The sequence below is a fragment of the Schistocerca piceifrons genome, chromosome 4 (genome assembly GCF_021461385.2).
Source record: "Schistocerca piceifrons isolate TAMUIC-IGC-003096 chromosome 4, iqSchPice1.1, whole genome shotgun sequence".
NCBI lineage: Eukaryota > Metazoa > Arthropoda > Insecta > Orthoptera > Acrididae > Schistocerca > Schistocerca piceifrons.
The window spans coordinates 2,993,743-3,015,842 of NC_060141.1; the positions used below are offsets into that span (position 1 = coordinate 2,993,743).

General features: G+C 41.0%; 1 protein-coding gene and 1 non-coding gene across 2 annotated transcripts in view; one reads left to right on the forward strand and one right to left on the reverse strand.

Annotated features, from left to right (window-relative positions):
* LOC124795105 (cytochrome P450 9e2-like) overlaps window positions 1–22,100 on the reverse strand; it is a 431,878-nt gene that overhangs the window by 374,465 nt on the left and 35,313 nt on the right. The window lies entirely within an intron of this gene.
* On the forward strand, window positions 3,361–3,435 carry Trnas-cga. Its single transcript has one exon. It is a non-coding gene; the product is annotated as a tRNA-Ser (tRNA).

A 22,100-nucleotide genomic window follows, 5' to 3' on the forward strand; every position in this document is an offset into this window, starting at 1 on the left:
TATTGGTGCTACTGGGAAGGCCAGTAAACCGGTCACAAAACAGATTTTTGTCAACTTCGAGATACGTGAGGCACGATTTGAACAAGAGTTTGTCGTCGTGCCAGACTTGACTACGGAAGTAATTATCGGATTAGATTGACTATTAAAGTACCGTGCAGTGATTAATTGCGAAAGCAAAACTTTGACATGTACGTCACAAGATAAAACAATAGTAGTTAGTTTTGACGAGGCAGGAGACGGTGTGCATAGGCAATACCAGCCTATACACATTGTTAACTGGCCGGGTGGTATTGATGTAGGTATGAATTTGAACTACTGTAATGTGAGGAATCTCTGCATTGACAATAGTGTAGAAAGTGAACTGGAAAGTATTGTAGACGGTGTGTCAAACGTAACACACGAACAAAGACGAGGCCTGTATGAAGTAATAATGAGGAATAAGAGTGTGTTTTCAGACAAACCGGGACTTGTGGAAGGATATAAATGCAAGTTGCATGTAATTCCGCACGAACCATTCTTCGTGAGACCGTATGCTACACCGCTGTCCAAAAAGGAAGCAGTGCAACGGTAGATAGATAAGATGATCGAATGGGGAGTGATTGAAAGAAGTACGAGTCCATACAATAACGGTTTGGTCATTTTAGCAAAACGGGATGGTAGTGTGCGTATTGTGATTGACGCACGCACGTTGAATAGGGTCGTTCAACGTGAAACAGACAGACCAGAGAGTATGGAGGAGATTTTGCAACGTTTTCATGACGTTAAGTTCATGACTAGCCTCGATCTGACGGCTAGTTATTGGCAAATAGAACTCGAAGAAGAATCTAGGCCATACACCGCCCTCTTGTTTGCGGGCAGGTGTTATCAGTATAGAGTACTGCCGTTTGGACTTAATATATCTGTGTCCGTATTCATCAGGGCCCTAGGTAAAGTGCTAGGACCGGCTTTGAGTTCAAGATTAACTGTATATGTTGACGACCTATTGTTGGCCAATGCCACTTGGCATGACCATTGTGACCTGTTAGATGAAGTTTTTAGAGCATTGCGCCGTGGCGGAATGACTCTAAAGCTAAAGAAATGCGAATTTGTGAAACAAGAACCGAAATTTTTAGGGCATGTAATTACCACTGCTGGTATTACGAAGGACCCTGAGAAACAAGAGGCAATAAGGAATTGTCCTCCACCCAAGTCTAGGAAACAGTTAAAAAGGTTTATAGGGCTAACAGGATTTTACCGTAAATTTGTAAAAGGACAAGTGTTCAATGATGAAAATTTGAATAACGTCTTACGCAAAAATGTTCCGTTTGTGTGGACTGACGGGTGTCAGGCCGCTTTCGAGAGATTAAAAAACGAGTTGGTAAGATCTACCATACTATTTCATCCTGATTTATCGCTACCCTTCCATCTGGGAACGGATTCGTCGAATTACGGGGTGGGGGTAGAATTGTTCCAAGAAGTTGGTAAAGGAGAGGATAAGAAACACCGGACGATAGCGTTCGCGAGTCGAACTTTATCAAAAAGTGAGCGAAACTACACGATTTCTGAGTGTCTCGCTATCGTGTGGGGATTCAAGAAGTTCAAGTTTGGGACCGTAAGGTGATTATTCATACGGACCATAAGGCGCTCACTTATCTGAAGAATTGTAAACTACTTCACGAAAGACTGACTAGGTGGTCGCTGTATTTACAGCAATTTAACTATGACATCTGTTACGTGAAAGGGACCGACAATTGCATAGCGGATGCGCTGTCGCGGTTGCCCGAGTCTAATCAAGATGTATTGAAAGATGAGTCAAATGGAGTGGTCAAATTATACTATTTTAAAGAAGTTGAGGGACGCAAACTAATAGTGAACATCTGTAAGAATCTACGTCGTCATCAGAACGAGGATGGTTGTTTAAATATGGTGAAAAGAGAGAAATTAAGGAAGAGGAAATTAAGGAAGTATTACAAGATATACGATCATATCTTGTACATACGTAAGGGTGAAGATAGTAATATTTGGCGGGTATGCTGGCCCACCAAATACGTCACGGAAATAATAGACTACTACCATTTGGCGTATGGTCACTGTGGACCAAAGAAATGTACGGAAAAGCTGAATGAAGTAGTGCACTTGAACAATATGTTAAAACGCGTTACTGACAGAGTGAAAACTTGCGATTTATGTCAGAAGGTGAAGGTCACCAGCTGTACGAGTCGTGGTCCTATGCAAAGTATAAGGCCTAACGACACCTTTGAATTACTGTGCGTGGACTTGTACGGACCTTTGCCCAAGTCATCAGGAAACTTTGCCTACATTTTAGTAGTGCTAGAAGCTTTTTCCAAGTTCGTCAAACTATACCCAATTAGGAGAGCTACAGCCAAAGCGGTCTATAGCAAGCTTGTGAACGATTATTTTGTTCATATTGGTAAGCCCAAGGCGATTGTATCAGACAATGGGGCACAATTTACTTCTAAGTTGTGGAATGAAGGCATGGAAAGTAATGGTGTCGAGGTGATCCATATTTCAGTTTATTGTCCGGCTGGGAATCCCGCTGGAGGTATATGCGCGAGCTAGGCCGACTTTGCCGTACCTATTGCCATCACAACCATAGGGCATGGGGCAAATATGTAGCAGTATTTGAGAGAATTATGAACACCTTGAGACATGAATCGACGGGATTTTCTCCAGAGGAAATCCTCTTGGATGACAGAATTAAAGGTTAGTGGAAGAGATAATCAAATTCCCTCCACGGATTGACATTAGTATTGATGTGAAAAAAGATCGTTTGCGAGAAGTAATGAAGCTAAAAGCCGATGCTCGCATACGTCGTCAAGACGCTAAAGCGCGTTTTGCTAAGTTTGCAATCGGAGACTTAGTACTTGTAAAAGCTCATGAGAAATCGAGCGAGATAGACCATGAAATCTCTAAATTTAAGTTTGTTTATAATGGACCATATAAAGTCATTGGTATACCTCACACAAATGCTTATTGCTTAGAGTATCGAAGCTCTGAAAAACTATTAGGTATACGGAACATTGTAGACTTGAAATTGTACCAACCTAGGATTGATTAATACCACAGAATGGGTAATTTGCACAGTATGTAAATATAGAGTGTAAGATTTAAACGATTTGCTAGATTGCCACGCTTTTGCCTGACCAAGAGGACATTAAAGAAGTTGTAATTAATAAGTAATTATGAAACTTCCTGGCAGATTAAAACTGTGTGCCCGACCGAGACTCGAACTCGGGACCTTTGCCTTTCGCGGGCAAGTGCTCTACCAACTGAGCTACCGAAGCACGACTCACGCCCGGTACTCACAGCTTTACTTCTGCTCTGCCAGGCTGCCAGGCTGTGAGTACCGGGCGTGAGTCGTGCTTCGGTAGCTCAGTTGGTAGAGCAATTGCCCGCGAAAGGCAAAGGTCCCGAGTTCGAGTCTCGGTCGGGCACACAGTTTTAATCTGACAGGAAGTTTCATAACAGCGCACACTCCGCTGCAGAGTGAAAATCTCATTCTGGAAGCCAATAAGTAATTAATTTTTACTAAATGATTTAAGAGAGAGTCATTATAAATCAATTGAAAAATCCAAGCTGCTAGTTTAAGTTTTCAGCTGAGTCACAGTAGATTAAGGAATGTAAATATGATTTTGTAACTAGCTGTAAGATTTAATGAATGTGTAATTTACTAGTCATTGCCGATGTACTTAGACGCTGTTTTGAGTTTCTGGCTAGTACATGCGTGTGATGATGGACAGTGTCGAGTTATCCACTGTGATAGTGTTAATGGACTCCCTGAGATTACTCGGGAGTGAGTTTTTCCTAAAGAATGCAGTGAAACTGGACGTTCTGGAAATGCCGTTAAGAGGGCGAGTAAGATCAAGTGTGCCGCACAGGCGGGCGCAACAATACTTGCGAGGCGGAGCCGCTGTTGGCTCTTGTGCCGCTGTCGGCTCTTGTGCCGCTGTCGGCATTCTTTGTACCTGCGGGGTACGGAAGGCAGAGTTGTGTTTCTTCCCGGACAGCTGATGTGAAAGAATTCTGCTGTCAATATTTATGTTTTTGTCGATCTGCTGAATATTATTTTCTTGTTTAGCGTTAAGTGGACTTTCATGGCGAGAGTATTAATTATGAAAAGGTTATATAAAATGTGTATTCTATGCTATTAATTATTAATTTGCGTATTTTGATATACCTGTTTTTTATGACCACGTACTCTGATTAATTTTGTAAATAGTATTCCATTTCTTGATACTGCTAGGAATTTTGATTTTTAGAATAGCTAAACCATTTTCTATGTCTTCTATTAATTTTAATATGTTGTCAACCTGTTTTATTTTGTGCAAGATGACAGAGTGGAATAAGATTAGGAGTGTCTCCACTCAATTATTATCGTCTAAAAATTGGTTTATGGTTAATTAGGCGAATGCTAAATTTTGTTGATGTTTTGAGCATATGCATTTCCACTGTTTCTTTTTTGGAACATTTTCTGAGTCTGTTTAGGTTACACGAACATCCTCAGACAATGTGGGGCACGTGTAACGCCGGAAATGCATATCCTCCTATTTCCATCTATTGTACTATAAATTTGTTTTCCTTATTTTTGTTACCTGAATATATGACATTTCTGTGTCTTTACATATTGTAATTGTTTTACGATTTGTATATATATGTATTTATGCATTTATGTCGATGTATAATTGGTTTGTTTCGTAAATATTATTTGTATTTTTACACTGGGTCTTGCCTGGGGAAAACTGCTATCGAACGATTACATCGATAGGTCGTGTGAAGAATCAAAGGGTGTAGGATCTTCGGTAGTGTAAACTCTGCCTTGTGGAGCGCAGGCAGAGCAGAGGGAGTCTGCCTGGAGTAGCGAGTGGAGCAGGTGTGTTGTGTGACGCTCCCGCGAGTTGCCGCGCTTTCTGGGCTTGGCAGCATATAATTGCGCTCGACTTGCAATGATAGTTTCTGACATGGTGTCACGGACGGGAAGCATTAGCTGGCGCACATCAAGAGCCCGTTTCGTCTGGTGACCGTGTCGAGAAGAAGGCGCGCCAACATCCAGCTTCTGCAACAGCAACGGCCAACAATGAGTAACTGTCGCCACCTCCTCGATCGACGGTTTCAAACCTTCAATCAACCAACAAGGAAGACTGGAAGCACGTAAAGTTTTAGAGCTGTATGGCAGGCCTCAGCTTTTCAAATTTTTAAAATGGTTGCATCACAAAATTAGAGCAACTTAGCATGAACCTTTGTCGCTCATTGTCCCAATTGCATTACCAAGCAGGGTCCCTTCCTTTTCTGGAATGAACCCGAGTGTCGTTGAAATTCAAACGCCAGCATCATTCGATTTCACTGCTTGAATTTCAAAGTTCAGTTAAGGTATTCATAGCTGGCTACAATATTTAGATTACACAAGCACAAATTAAGAGTGCGAGTTTTGTTACCGTATTTTAGCTTACCTGTGACTGCAGCTCAGCTTGGTACGTACTAAATTTTACTATTGTTAATTGTTCAGAATCGTTTAATTCAAGTTCAAAGTTAAATCTCTTATTTCTAAATTGCTTAGATTCAAGTAGCTTTTGAAATGATTGTTGAGGTATTCCAAGATTAACCGTATTTTACTGAATTTCGATGGGCTTCAGAAAGAAAGCTCACTATTAACTTCAGTCACTAAATTAACTTTTGGTTTTCCGGTTTTATTAATTCTTTTGCTAAATTAAGTCAGAGTGTAGCGAAATTTATTACTTCTGACAAACTTTCAGTTTTCACACTACAGGTGTCAACCTTCAGTTGCCACACTTCCAGTGCTAATTATATGTGTAATAACCTTTCTTTTTCAGTTACTATAGTAATTGTCCTTAGGACTGGCGACCGTAATTTCCCCCAAATCTCAAATATCTAATTACCGCTAGTTAATTGTTAATGTAACGACCGCACATTTACTTTCTTTATTAACTTTACCCCTTTTCAAAATTAATTTCCACCTGTTTCATTAGCATTTTTCCTTTCATTTATATGTAACCCTTTCCTCCCTCTTTACCGACAGATTAACTTCGGTGACGATTGCTTTTCCCAAATTTCCATTAGGTACATGCGGTTTAATTTTTCACTGTCATTAAGGTCGATAAGTGAGGGGGAGGTTACAGTGGAACAGACATGTAGATGTAAGTCATAGGTTACACATCTTCTGAGTAATTGTTTGTTTTAAGCATGTGACATATTTAAGGATTTGTTAATTGTGACAGGATGTCGAAGACAGCTAGTGTGGGCTGTGGTTTTCTGCTGTAGAAGGAAGAGATGTGCAGCTGAAGAAGGTCCAATCTGAGTTCAGTAACTTCGTTAGTGCTACTTGTTTACAACCATTGGCTCGGAAGTGCAAGAAAAGGTGTGTGGGCGAGGTGAATACGAAGTATGGCTATAAAATAACGAAACAGATGCTGTCACAGAGTAAGTACGCATGCACCAAACATGAACGACCAACAGCTGTGAAGCGTAAAGCATTCTCAGTCTAATGTGGTATCTCTGATGTCTGTAGAGCAATCAGTGTTGCTGTTGCCTTCATTTGTTTAAAAGTTGTTATTTTTTGTAGAAAAACGGTAAGTGTAATGATACAGAAACAAATTGTCGTTAAGTTTCATAAGAATCTCGAAAAAACAGCTACTGAAAACTGTTTTTTGGTCGAACAAATTTTTATAACGTACGCAGGTCTCTGAGTGGTTCAAGACTTCCCAAGACGGCCGAGAAGACAGTGAGGACGACTCACGTCCGGGACGACGTTCAACATCAGAAACTGATGAAAATATCTACAAAGTTGGTAATCTGATTCGATTCGACCGACGACTGAGTATTCGATGGATGGGTGAAACTGTAAGAATAGACAAAGAATGCGTTAGCAAATTGTACATAGCCAGTTTAACGTGAAAAAAGTGAATGCGAACTGCTGTGGAAAATTCTCACAATCGAACAGAGAGAAGCTCGTGAAAATGTTTGTACTGACACTGTACTGAATACCTGAAATGTACTCACAGTTGCCCAAACGAACACCCCTCTCGCATGTATGAGGCAATGACGATAGTGAAAATTTGTTCCGTATCGGGACTCGAACCCGGATTCCCCACTATATGCGAGCGGTCGTGTTATCTGCTTTGTACCCAAACTTCGACACTTCCTCGATCCTTCGTCACACCCTGTACACCTTCAAACGTTATGTACACAACTGCCCATTAAAATTGCTACACCAAGAAGAATTGCACATGATAAACGGGTATTCATTGGACAAATATATTATACTAGAACTGACATGTGATTACATTTTCACGCATTTTGGGTGCATAGATCCTGAGAAACCAGTACCCAGAACAACCACCTCTGGCCGTAATAACGGCCTTGATACGTCTGGACATTGAGTCAAACAGAGCTTGGATGGCGTGTACAGGTACAGCTGCCAATGCAGCTTCAACTGGATACCACAGTTCATCAAGAATAGTGACTGGCGTATTGTGACGAGTCAGTTGCTCGGCCACCATTGACCAGACGTTTTAAATTGGTGAGAGATCTGGAGAATGTGCTGGCCAGGGCAGCAGTCGAACATTTTCTGCATCGAGAAAGGCCCGTACAGGACCTGCAACATGCGGTCGTACATTATCATGCTGAAATGTAGGGTTTCGCAGGGATCGAATGAAAGGTAGAGCCACGGGTCATAATACATCTGAAATGTAACGTCCACTGTTCAAAGTGCCGTCAATGCGAACAACAGGTAACCGAGACGTGTAACCAATGGCACCCCATACCATCACGCCGGCTGTTACGCCACTATGTCGATGACGAATACACGCTTCCAATGTGCGTTCATCGCGATGTCGCCAAACACGGATACGACCATCATGATGCTGTAAACAGAACCTGTCTTCATCCGAAAAAATGATGTTTTGGCATTCGTGCACCCAGGTTCGTCGTTCAGTACACCATCGAAGGCGCTCCTGTTTGTGATGCAGCGTCAAGGGTAACTGCAGCCATGGTCTCCGAGCTGATAGTTCATGCTGCTGCAAATGTCGTGGAACTGTTCGTGCAGATGGTTGTTGTCTTGCAAACGTCCCCCTCTGTTGATTCTGGGATCGAGACGTAGCTGTACGATCCCTTACAGCCATCTGGATAAGATGCCTGTCATATCGACTGCTAGTGGGATGCAGCACGGCGTTCCGTATTACCCTCCTGAACCCACCGATTCCATATTCTGCTAACAGTCATTGGATGTCGACCATCGGGAGCAGCAATGTCGCGATACGATAAACCGCAATCGCGATAGTCTACAATCCGACCTTTATCAAAGTCGGAAACGTGATGGTACGCATTTCTCCTCCTTATACGAGGCATCACAACAACGTTTCACCAGCAACGCCGGTCAACTGCTGTTTGTGTATGAGAAATCGACTGGAAACTTTCCTCATGTCAGCACGTTGTAGGTGTCGCCACCGGCGCCAACCTTGTGTGAATGCTCTGAAAAGCTAATCATTTGCATATCAGAGCATCTTCTTCCTGTCGGTTAAATTTCGAGTCTGTAGCACGTCATCTCCGTGGTGCAGCAATTTTAATGGCCAGTAGTGTAATTTCCGTGCAGTGCAGTACATTTTTAACTGATGGTAGCTGCCTGGTGTCGGCGGATACATACAACACTACAGTGCCCGTGTTGTTAAGAAGAACAATGCAACTTTCCTTCGGACATGCGTGTCCGAAGCAGCATAGCATCGTTGTTCTTAACAACACGGGCACTGCGATTCGTTCTTTGAACACCACTTAAAATGAATTTAATTTTTTGGAAAGTTTAATAACATGTGACGAATGTTGGTGTATCACTTATGATGCAGAAACTAAGCCCCAATTCATGTACTGGGACCGTCCAGCTTCACCGACAGCAAAAAAGCTCGAATTAGCAAACCAAGATTCAATCATGGAGTTGTGTATCATCACTTGGTTCCTGAGGGTCAAAGTATTAATCAATATAATTATCTTGAGGTTCTTGCTCAACTCCATGAGCAAATAAGAAAAAACGACCCAAACTGTTGAAGAACAACTCACAGGTTCTGCATCAAGATGTGCACTGGCTCACACAGGTTTCCAGTGGGGTAGAGCATTCTGGTGTTAGCCGACCCACCTTATTCGCCTGATCTAGCAACATGTGGCTTTTATGTAGTAGTAGTAGTAGCCTTATCCATCCGTACATCTCTTTTTACATGGCAACAGGACGTGTCAAAGTATTAACGAGTTTAGACCAATTTACAATAAGCTAATTCGTATACACATAAATGTACAGATTTCCACCATCATTAGGTTTACTCATGCTACACAATACATTTTTTATAGACAACTTATTAAATAACGTAATGCCGCACTGTTCACTCATATATCACTATCAGTCACTGCACACACTAAACACACATCGTTTCATAACAATTCACTCACTACACACACAAACACGCACACACACTGGTGATCTCTGGGCCATTTTCGGTACCGCAACTTCCCATTTGCTATCCTGAAGAACTGAGTGAGCATTCGTCTATAATGTGTGAGATGTTGAGCTCAGAAATAGGAAGAGGTGCTAGTATTGTGCTTTGCATAGCTTGGGGGTAAGTTTTTCTAGAAAAGGAAAAAAAACATAATGTGAAGGTGTTATGTGCAATATTGGATGTTGTGTAATCGTTATTATTATTTATTTGTATAACATTCTTTTTACCAAACCCTTACTCTGTTTTATCTAAGTAATCCTTCAATGTATAAAATGTATTGCATAATAGATGCTTTTTTAGCTGCCTTTTTAAATAAGTGTATTTTTGCAATTTCTTTAATCTCTTTTGGTAATTTATCGCACAGTATTATTTATTGGTAGAAAATGCTGTTTTGAGTGTCATGTTTATTTTTTCTTGGTAAATGTAAGTTGAGTCTAGCTCTTGTTCCATAGCCATGGACAGAGCTGTTTGTGGAGTAATTACCGATGCTATTTTTGATGTGTACAATGACTGGTAAATGTGTTCTCACGGAGCAGTTAAAATCCCCAATGTTTTGAACAGCTCATTACAATGAGCTCGACTACTATTCTTATGGCTCTTTTCTGGAGTTTGAAAACTGTGTCCAGATTTTACGCATTTGTTCCGTGAATTCTACTATGGTTGACTCCGTATTTTTGCCACTTCGGAAACCAAACTGTGATTTGCTTAAAAGATTTTATTTATTCAGGTAATTCATTAATCTGTCTTTATAGGCTTAACAATGCTACACGGCAGGTAAAATACGAAAACATCACAGACATATTATATAAAATTAACGAACGAAAATAAAAAAAAGTTGTCAGTGGAGAGATTCTATTCCACGTCAGTATAAAACTATAATATGAAGCTAATGCGATGCCCCTGCACCACTTTTTTTTCTTTTCTTTTTCTTTTTTTTAACACGAAGGTGGGCTAAATGAAACAGCTTTATTCGTACAACGGTGGCGTTCTATGGGTAAAGAAAGTAACTAAAGAACAAAAATATTAAGGTATAAATATAATGTAAAGACCGGCCTTCCGGTGGAATCAGGCTTACAAGGGGAGGCCGGCAATTGTGAAATTCAGATTCGATTCAAACTGCGCATAATAAAAGCTCATGGCCAGAGGTGTAATGTGGCACAGCACCAAGATGCACTTCTCAGCCGTTGTCGAGAAAATCGACAGTTAAAATAAACCGTTACGGTGAAATACTCTCTACGATTAATACTTTCCTACAGCGTCGTGGCAAGGCGGTAAGCGCTCGAGTTCGTATTCCGAAGGTCGCCGGATCGAATCTCGCACCATGCAACTTTTTTTAATTATTTGTTTTTTTTGTAATTCAAATGTATATACACACACACACACACACACGGCAATCAGTTGCAATATAATAAGTTGTTGAAAGTCGTTTGTCGTGGAAAAATAATACTTGAAATAAAACACAATATCACAAATAATATTGAAGTGGATACAATTTACTGATAAGTCCGGTATACACTCGCACATAATTAACAATTAGTGACCAGAAGTAGCTGGAGTATCGCACGAACCAGAGTGATAGTTATCATAGAAACATGGAAAGCAGAAAACTGCACGACATCGAGCACATCTGATAAACGATGCATTTTTACAAGAACAATTGTTTCTTAAATTATCTGTTCGGAAACACACGTGATTGACATTCTGAAAAATTGTTCTATCGTTCGTCAGGTTTGATGCATACCACGCGTATCGTATCATATCGGCAAAAATCGGAGAAGACAATTGGTGGTGGACGATGGATTGAATATATTTCGTGTGTGTGTATATACATTTGAATTACAAAAAAACAAATAATAAAAAAAAGTTGCACGGTGCGCGATACGATCCGGCGACCTTCGGATTACGAATCCGAGCGCTTACCACTGCGCTACCGCGCTGTAGAAAACTAATAAGCGTAGAGAGTATTTCACCGTAACGGTTTCTTTTAATGTCGATTTTCTCGACAACGGCTGAGAAGTGCATCTTGGTGCTTTGCCACATTACACCTCTGGCCATGAGCTTTTATTATGCGCAGTTTGAATCGAATCTGAATTTCACAATTGGCGGCCTCCCCTTGTTAGTGTAAAAACAGAAAGGAAGCCGGCAGTCAGCGTGGCGACTCGCTACGATATACGGAGCGGCTACACGCATCTACGGGTGCACACAGAGAACGCTGGTTCGTCGTGCACCAGTGCCGTTACAGGCAGAACGTCATGCGCCCTCCGTTAGTTCTGTAGTCTTTCTCATACGCTAGTAGAGGAACTATTGACCTGAAAAGTTTTATTTGTACTTTACGTATAGCTTTACGTATCTGTTCGTGATGAGGTGTCCAACATCTCGCCAATGGTCATACTTATTATGATTATTGCATTTAAGTATGGCGCTTCGCCGAATTCGAAAACGTTTGCAATGAAAAATATGGGTTGCTATGATTTTCCATTTGGTGCAAATTACACCTTATGTGCCTGCGAATGAAATTTAGCTAACATACTGAATTATTCTTTCGCTGGGGAAGAGGTCTATGTCTCCGGTCTCGCTACAAACTGCATCCGTGAGAGAATGAAATATGCATAACATCATCATATCTCCTAAACCATTCGAGATATGGAAACGAGATTTTGGTAAATAATAGCACACGATGAGGAGAGCATTTTTCCAAATGGATAAAATACGGAACTTCCCTATCTACATCTATACAGCCGAAGCTATAATTTTTATTTAATTTTTTTCAATCTAGTACTGTAGTTTTTTTAAAGGTCATTGACAGTTAATGAAAAGAGAATTTGCTGCTATGAAAATAAACGGGCAAGTTCTTCTTGTATGTCACAGCAAACGGACACAATGAGTTTTTCCGTAAGGTATTGACCTCTCTGATCGCCAATTGTTTGTTTAACAAGACACTCCATTTCAAGATTATGCCGCACAAGCTACTACAAGGCAAGTTTGTCCAAATGATTCTCTATTATGGTAAAAGAAGCAAAATTAAAGCTTCCAGTAAGAGAAGATGAGGAAAGCGTTTCTGAAGAAGAGAAATTTGTTAACATCGAGTATAGATATAAGCGTTAGGAAGTCGTTTCTGAAAGTATTTGTATGGAGTGTAGCCATTTATGGAAGTGAAAAATGGACGATAAATAGTTTGGACAAGAAGAGAATAGAAGCTTTCGAAATGTGGTGCTACAGAATAATGCTGAAGATTAGATGGGTAGATCACATAAATAATGAGGAAGTATTGAATAGAATTGGGGAGGAGTTTGTGGCACAACTTGACAAGTAGAAGGGACAGGTTGGTAGGACATGTTCTGAGGCATCAAAAGATGACAAATTTAGCATTGGAGGGCAGCTTGGAGGGTAAAAATCATAGAGGGAGACCAAGAGATGAATACACTAAGCAGATTCAGAAGAATGTAGGTTGCAGTAAGTACTGGGAGATGAAGAAGCTTGCACGGGATAGAGTAGCATGGAGACCTGCATCAAACCAGTCTCAGGACTGAAGACAACAACAACAAGAGAAAGGTAGCCGTTACTCATAACTGATGATCCTTTTTAAATGAGAAAAGCTTAACAATGATGACAAAGATAGCTCGTCACTTCTGTTGCAATTCTGGCAATAGAAACTTACGAAAACGGTTTTCTCCTTGTTCTTCATCTGCGAAACAGGGATATAATTCGCAACAAATAGCGTACCCATCTTTTTTTTTAGTTCCTACCCCAATTCAGATTAAAGTGGTGATGTTCTTCACCTTAATTGTCTTTTGATGTGTTAGAGGTGGATTACGTGAATTTGTAATCTATTTTAACCTTAAGGAATAGTCTCAACCGGTTTTTAAGGTAACGATTATCATATTTTTGTAACCTAGGTAGCCGCTGTTACACAGGCATCAGATTTGTCATTTCTAATAAACCAATGCTACATTTTTACTTGAGAGAAGAACTGACCGAATAAAACCCTTTCGTCACTCTGAATCTGTGATCACATTGATGACTTGCAGAACCTAGTCAGTTATTCGTTAAGGTCAGTCTCTCTTATGTAGTAAGAAGATTCACTTCCTCACTCCGCACAGAGACAGGAATGGATAGATTGTACGCTGTTTGCTGTGCTTTCTCATATGTGAAATATAACTGAATTGCAGAAAGAAACTCCTTTGGTAAGTTTCATTCCCAGCTGTTCATTCTTAAAGATACACTGCGTTACAAGATTTCCCTGAAACTGGAACAGAGTTGGTGATTTCATTTTATCTGAGTTCTTAAACTTTTTCGTTAAGATACGAATCATCAGTGACGAGTGTGAAGAAATGCGTACATTTCTCTGACTGCCACGTTAAATTATGCTTTTTTGCCGAAACGCAACATAAACTGCACAAACTAACAACCTTGCCATTGCGAAAGTTTGCTAACCAGGCAATAGGCGACCAGAGAGTTCGATACCTTATGGAAAACTTCATTGTGTCTGTTTGTTTTAACATACGAGATGAAATTGCGTTTATTTTCATACTAGCAAATTTACTTTTTACTACCTATCAATGACTTTTTAAAAATTACAGTACTGAACTGAAAAAAAAAAATCTGGAGCTCCGGCTATACCGACGTAGATAAGAATGTTCCGTAAGTCAACTATGCGACAAAATACTTTTCTCGTTGTGTGCTATCAGTCACCAAAATCTCGTTTCGATATTTCGAACGGTTTCGAAGATATAAGGGATGTTATGAATACTTCATCATCGCACGCCTGCTGCGGAAGTGAACGTGCTACATACATTGCGTTTTGTCGAGACTGGACACAAATACAGAGCTTCTGCGACGTATTGTAACAACTAAAACAGCTTCTGGCACCAAATGTAACAGTTGTGTTACTAAATGTGACACTTCTGTCACTCAATGTAACTGGGTTTTCTCTTTTGATGCTGTCAATTGCAGGATGAGCATTCTAAAGCATTCTGTCAGGGTGAAAATATTAAATAAATTAACTTTTCTCTCTTAACAACATGTGGGCAGGGTGGGTTCTTCCTTGGCTCGGGTATGATGTAGAATGAAACATCATTTTTACATAAGATAACTTTTATTGAAGATTTGTACAACTGTATCTTACGGGATGTTCTGGTTCGGAGAGCGGCAGCTGTGTCGTTTACGTAGCCTTCTGCTGCGGCAGCGGCGGCGGCGGCGGCGGCGGCGTCTGATTACGCGTAGCGGTGTGTATCTCGTGTCGCTGTCTCGCCCAGCTGACCGGAGACGCGCAGCGCGAGGTGGCCCGTTTAATTATTGCGAGCGACGTCGTGCATCGGATGGTGATACCTTGGATGTGGCGTCCCAGTGTTTCTCTTCTCTAAGCGGCCGCGTGTGTTGTGCGTCGACCAGCGGAGCGGCGCGGCGGGGGAAGGCCAGTGTCCCGGACTCGAACCACGGATTCCCGCTTGCCAGTCTTCGGCTGTCAGGTCTTCATCCCAGCTCACAGGTGACTGCTGAAGTGAGGCCGTCTCCTTCCCGTCCTCACGAGTCACCCGGGTACGTAAAGATCAGACTTCAAATACCTTTTAACTTCTGTCTTCTGGCGCCGAGGCTGCTGCTTGCTATTCCATTACAGCGGCGGACTTGGTGCGTCTGTGCATGATGTAATCTCTTCTTGCATGACGGTCTTCAGCACCGAAACTAACTTAAAACAACTGCTACGCTTCTTCACTTCTTCGTCTTCTTCGTCGCTCGTCTCCGTCTTCGTCTCCGTCTTCGCCTTCGTCTTCCTCTCGTCTTCATCTGTCGGGCCCACTGCGTCCCGCGTATTTATTCACTTCAGTTTACTGGAGGTGAACGACTTCACGGCCATTGCCTCTTCTGTCACGTTGAAAAGATTCTCGAAGATTCTTCTTAACGTCGGTCATTGGCTCTTGGAATGTAGGCGAGGGCCTTTGCTCACATGCGGCAACTGAGAAACACGTGAGCCGGTCATTGCCTCTTCTGTCACGTTGAAAAGCTTCTCGAAGAATCTTCTTAACGTCAGTCATTGGCTCTTGGGATGTAGGCGAGGGCCTTTGCTCACATGCGATAACTGAGAAACAGGTGAGCCGGTCGGGCGATGCCCTGACGGCTGAATCGACAGCGCCCGCTTATGTGGAACTTGCTGACTTCACGGTCATTGCCTCTGCTGTTCGGCCCGCTGAATGCTAGTATGTAACTCTCTAAACTAAACCAAGTTTTTCATTTATATTCTAATTTCTACTTCACTTTGATTTCACTAATTTATTTACTTAAGTACCACTCAACATTCCTCCACCCTTCGGAGAAATTCGCCCTCGAATTTACCACTCAACATTCCTCCACTCTTCACACGGCAAAAGCACTAACTCAAGCAATGAAAACTCTCGACTTAGAAGATTACACACGCTTCACATTAAGTATGTTGAAAATACTTTATCACTTTACAAAAGCACTGTACGCTCATGAATCACATAGTTCACACATAAATGGTTATAATAAGTGTAACAAATCTTGATGACAATGAATAAACAAAAATAGATTTTTTACCTAGAAAGTTACATAGCAACATCTGTTTAATCTACCCTATACTAATGCAAGAATATCTATTCTACAGTATTGTTTACTTTAACATAAGACTGTTTAGTAAAAAGTGAAGTACAATAAACAAAATTAATACACTAATGCTCAAAAGTAACTACTGAAGTACACCAGTTAAGAGTGTGATATCCAATTAACAGGGATTTGATTAAGTGGTATATTATTATTTGGCTTATTTTTTCGTCTTAAATAAAACAAAACTGTACAAAGCAGAAACACCAACACAAAGGTTCCAGATATACCCGTTCCTAGCATTATAATTTTAGTTTTGTGTTCACTTTTTAATTTTAAGACATGTTGCATTATAACATTGGCATCAATTTTGCCTTGCTGCGAGTTTATGAACATATCTAATGACTTCAGAAGGGAACTGTCAAGGGAGTCATTGAGGTAGGATAGGTTTTGTGTAGGAAATGCTTTGCATGCCTTTTTCTGAAAAAAGCAAACAACGTGGTTATGGACCTACGAACCTAGTAAAAACAAAAACAAGAAAAAGAAGGAATACATTGCTAACTACAAGATCTACGTGTTTCTACGTTCAACCTTTTTTTCTTAGAAAAATAAACCATTATCATTTATTAATTATTTACATATGTATACTATCCACAGTCTACTGAGATTCCACTAGGACATTCGCACTCTTGGTCGAAGATTGTATGGTGCCATGTCTGTATGTTGCGCTGGCGTGGCCACTCTTTTTCCTCTTCGTGAACTTCCTCCACCCTTCGGAAAAGCAGACACTATTGTTGAAGGAATTACATCTGGAGCGCCCTTAAAAGGTTTTAAACGACTGACATGCACAACAGTAGTTCTGGTGGGCAGTTGCAATTTAACGTTGACTGGTGACGTGATCTCAATAATTTGATAAGGACCTCTGTAGTTTGTTACAAATTTCTTTGTTTTTCCTTTCGCAACGTATGGAGTTAAAAGCATAACCCACTGACCGATTTTGTAATTTGAATATTTAGCTTGGGTATTACCTAATCTTTCCTGTCGTTCCAAAGCCTTTGTATTAGATTTTTGAACCTTTTTCCATACATCCTTCATCATTCGACTGAAATCCCTTACTGTTTCTCCGACTTTTCTGCTTTTCTGCCTGATTATATCAAAAGGGGACGGCATTTTTCTCCCATAGACCACTTCATAAGGTGACATGCCAATTGCTTCATGCGTTTTGGCGTTCTATACCGACACGATTATTGGTAAATACGTATCCCAATTAGAATGTTGTTCGTTAATATAATAACTAAGCATCTTGCCAATTGTCCGATGAACTCTTTCTGTGCGTCCGTTGCACTGAGGGTGTAACGGAGTGGTGCGTAATTTACGTATTTTTAGTAAGTGGCATAGCTGTTTCATTAGTTCAGACATAAAATTAGATCCCTGATCTGTGATAATAGCTTCAGGTACGCCAAATTTAAGTATCCAATTGCTAACTAAAGCTTGGGCAACTGTATTTGCTTGCTGATCTGGGAGACTCACCATAGCTAGATAGCGTGAAAAGTGATCTATAATTGTAAGAACATGCTTATTACCAGCAGGTGTTTTATGAAATGGTCCGTAGAGATCCAGTCCACAGATTTGAAATGGACATGAAGCCTCGGGGAGCCTCTGTAAGGGTATTTTTGAACGAGAAAGTTCAGCTCGTTGTGCGCACGCAATGCAATTACGAACGTACTGCGCAACATCCTACTTTCTGGTTTGCCACCAAAATCGCTCTGCTACACGTCTTTCGGTTGTCCGTTGTCCACCGTGTCCTGCAAGGATATGATCGTGGGCCTCTGCCATTATTTCTTGTCTAAGGTGTTGGGGAACAACAATTCGCGGTCCAAGTTTTGTTTTACGGCATAATACACCATCTTCAAAGCAAAATTGTTTTTGAGTTGCGTATTTTTTGCATTCTGTATCCTCATTTTGTGCCTTTCTCCAGTCCTCAGTATCTCGGCCTGTTGCTTCCAAAAGTGCTATTTTCCGACTTAGACAATCTGCATTCGTGAGTTTTTTGCCTGGTTTATGGATAACTTCGAAATCCATTTCGGAAAGACATAGGGACCAACGGGTAAGACGACTAGATGGATCCTTTAACCCAAGCAACCATTTTAAAGCTGCGTGGTCGGTAACAACCTTGAATTTCCTACCATACAAGTAGCATTTAAGGTATCTGATGCCATAAATAACACTTAACAATTCTTTCTCTGTTGTGGAATAATTTCTTTCTGCCGTTGTTAGTTGTCTCGAAGCGTAGGCTATGGGGTGTTCCGCGCCATTAATATTCTGACTCAAAACAACTCCTACTGAATGACCACTTGCGTCACAGGATAAAATAAATTCTTTGTTATAATCTGGGTAGGCTAATACTGGACTGTGTGTTAACTTATCTTTAAGGGTTTGAAATGCTGATTCACAATCTTCAGACCAATGAAATTTTGCACCCTTTTTCAATAATTGGGTTAAGGGTCGGGCAATTTCAGCAAAATTTTGAACATATTTTCGGTAATACGATGCGAGACCAATAAAACTTTGTACTTCCTTAACGCGTTGTGGTGTTGGGAAGTCCTTAACTGCCGAAATTAATCGAGGATCTGCTTGAATTCCTTTTTCACTAATGATATGCCCTAGGTATGTAACCTCTGTTAATGCAAAACTACATTTTTCCATATTTAGTGTTAATTTAGCTTTTCTAAGTCTTTGAAAAACATTACGCAGACGCACAGCATGTTCATTAATGTCTTTGGAGAATACAATAATATCGTCTAGATATACACAACATTGCTGAGTTTTTAGTCCTCGCAATACTCCATCGAGTAGTCTTTGAAAAGTTGCTGGTGCATTTTTCAAACCGAAAGGCATTCTTTTAAATTGCCAGTGGCCTCCAGGGGTAGAAAATGCTGTTTTATGCCTATCTTCAGGTGCAACTTCCAATTGATGATATCCACTATGTAGATCGATTGTTGAAAAGTATTTACTGTTACCTAAACTGTCAATGATATCTGTAATGTTTGGAAGAGGATAAACATCTGAGATAGTTTGTTTGTTAAGGTGTCTGTAGTCACAAAAAAATCTATATCGTTTCGTACCGTCGGGAGACTTCTTTGGAATAATTACAATATTTGAATTATAAGGCGAATCAGAATATTCTATGATTCCATCTTTTAGGTGCTGTTCTAAAAATTCATCCAGTACTGGCTGTAAGTGACGCGCAACTCTATAAGGCTTTCTATAAACTGGGGGGCTATTTCCTGTTGGGATCCTATGCTGTGTGATATCTGTTGCTGGCAGTGGACCTTCTGCATTAAATAAATCTTGGAACTCAACTAAAACTGCTTCTATCGTGTCTCTATCCTTTCCTTGCAAATGCTCAATCTTCTGGCGTAATGCGGTTTTATAGGCGTCTGGTTTCTGACCATCATTAATATCTGACCAAATAAAATCTTCTTCTTCAAAAGTACTGACTGTAGCTACTAATATTCCCTTATGCAACTCTTTGTCCTCCACTCCGAAATTGTCAATAAGTACCGGTACTTTTTTTTCTCCCTCAACGTCTTGAACCCGTACAACACTTCTACGTACAAAACAATGTGATACGTCTAATTCTTCATTTTCCTCTAGTGGCTCTATTAGACATATTGTGTCTATAGGTACCTCGGGGTCAACGGTCATCCAGAGAAGTTTTCCTGAGCCAGATGGTATCTGATCCCGCGAATCAACCTTCAAGGACGTTGCACGCAGTGTAGTTGATTTCGCCTTCCGGTTAGGGAAATCTTGCGGCAGAGGGCCCTTTGCAGCGGTGTCACCTAGCTGAAATACTATTCCGCTAAGTTCTACAGTTTGCTGTCTGAGGTCGATTTTAGCGTGATGTTTATTCAGGAAATCCAACCCTAGGATCGCGTCGTACCCGTCAGTTATCTTTGTTACCACTTCTACATCTTCTTGAAATTGTACACCGTGAATATAGAAAATCAATGATGTACATCCTAATGACTTCACTGTACCTCCTCCTACCCCACTCAATCTATACCTTGGAGGGTCATATTTCTTTTCTCCAATGCATTCATTACTCACTATTGATACGTTTGCGCCTGTATCCACCAGTATCCTTGCCTCTTTATCCCTTATGGTAGCAGATAACCAGCATTCCTCCTTCACATTCGCCTTAATGGCATGAAATTTTATTGGGAATGCCTGGCGGCGGCTCCGACATTCCCGTTTGAGTTTAACTGATTTCTATTTCCAAAAACTTTCTTATACCTGCATTCCTTGAATGTGTGACCTATTCTTTGACAATTAGTGCATTGAGGTTGTCTGCAGTTTTTTGCTATATGGCCCTGTCGATCGCACCTAAACCATCGTACTCCTGCTGAAAATACATTTCGCTTCTCCTTGTATCTGGTGGCAATGTCAATTTCTTCAAAAGCCGTCGCCACAGATACAGCTTCCGCTAAATTTTTAGGAAACTCTGCCCTGACACGACGGGACCTTTCAGGAGGTAACCCGTAAAAATGTATCCAGAGCTCTATTTTCTGCCTCTTGTAAAATAACTTTATTTGCTTCATCACTAGTTGTCAACTGATAGGTGTTAATATTAACTTTTCTGATCCTATCTACAAAGCTTTCTAACGACTCGTTTTGCCTCTGAGTGATAGTGTTTAACTGTTCCCTATAAAATCTACAGCTGTTCTGTTTTTGAAAACGTTTAAGCAATCCTTTCTTCAATTCCTCAAATGTTGGAGCATTCCGTAATTCTTCATGGTATAATACGTGTGCTTTAGCCTCTCCTAGCAATCTTAACTTTGTCATTTGTAAGAGCTGTTCATCTGACCATGATCCTAACTTTGCAGCTGCTACTAAATCATCAAAAAAGGCTGTTATGTCTTCGCCAGGTTTACCTGAAAAAGGAGTTACTAAGGCTGCTGCTGAGGAATCTAGGGTGGGAGGGATTGAACTGGTTTGCCTAACCTCACACAACTGTTTAAATAATGCATTATTATCATTTTTAAGCTGTGCTATCTGATTAACTAAACTCTGAATAGCTTCCTCAGTAGAAACCCGTTGTGGTGCTGACTCTGACTTTGTACGATTTCGTGTCATCATTTTAAAAACTGTTAGCTACACAATCTTACCACACTGAATAAAAAAGATGTTTAAATATTTTCGCCAAGTCTTAAAATTATGAGAGAATATACACTTCTAAATAAAAATAATATTACGACTGTTATGCAAACCTCTATCCTTTCACACATTAAACAATACTAACTGTGGACCTTCGGTGAGTGTCATTCACACCTCATATTGAGCCAAGGGTTTTCCTCTGGCACCAAATGTAACAGTTGTGTTACTAAATGTGACACTTCTGTCACTCAATGTAACTGGGTTTTCTCTTTTGATGCTGTCAATCGCAGGATGAGCATTCTAAAGCATTCTGTCAGGGTGAAAATATTAAATAAATTAACTTTTCACTCTTAACACATGTGGGCAGGGTGGGTTCTTCCTTGGCTCGGGTATGAGGTAGAATGAAACAGCATTTTTACATAAGATAACTTTTATTGGAAGTTTCGTACAACTGTATCTTACTGGGACGTTCTGGTTCGGAGAGCGGCAGCCGTGTCGTTTGCGTAGCCTTCTGCTGCGGCAGCGGCGGCGGCGGCGGCGGCGTCTGATTACGCGTAGCGGTGTGTATCTCGTGTCGCCGTCTCGCCCAGCTGACCGGAGACGCGCAGCGCGAGGTGGCCTGTTTAATTATTGCGAGCGACGTCGTGCATCGGATGGTGATACCTTGAATGTGGCGTCCCAGTGTTTCTCTTCTCTAAGCGGCCGCGTGTGTTGTGCGTCGACCAGCGGAGCGGCGCGGCGGGGGAAGGCCAGTGTCCCGGACTCGAACCACGGACTCCCGCTTGCCAGTCTTCGGCTGTCAGGTCTTCATCCCAGCTCACAGGTGACTGCTGAAATGAGGCCGTCTCCTTCCCGTCCTCACGAGTCACCCGGGTACGTAAAGATCAGACTTCA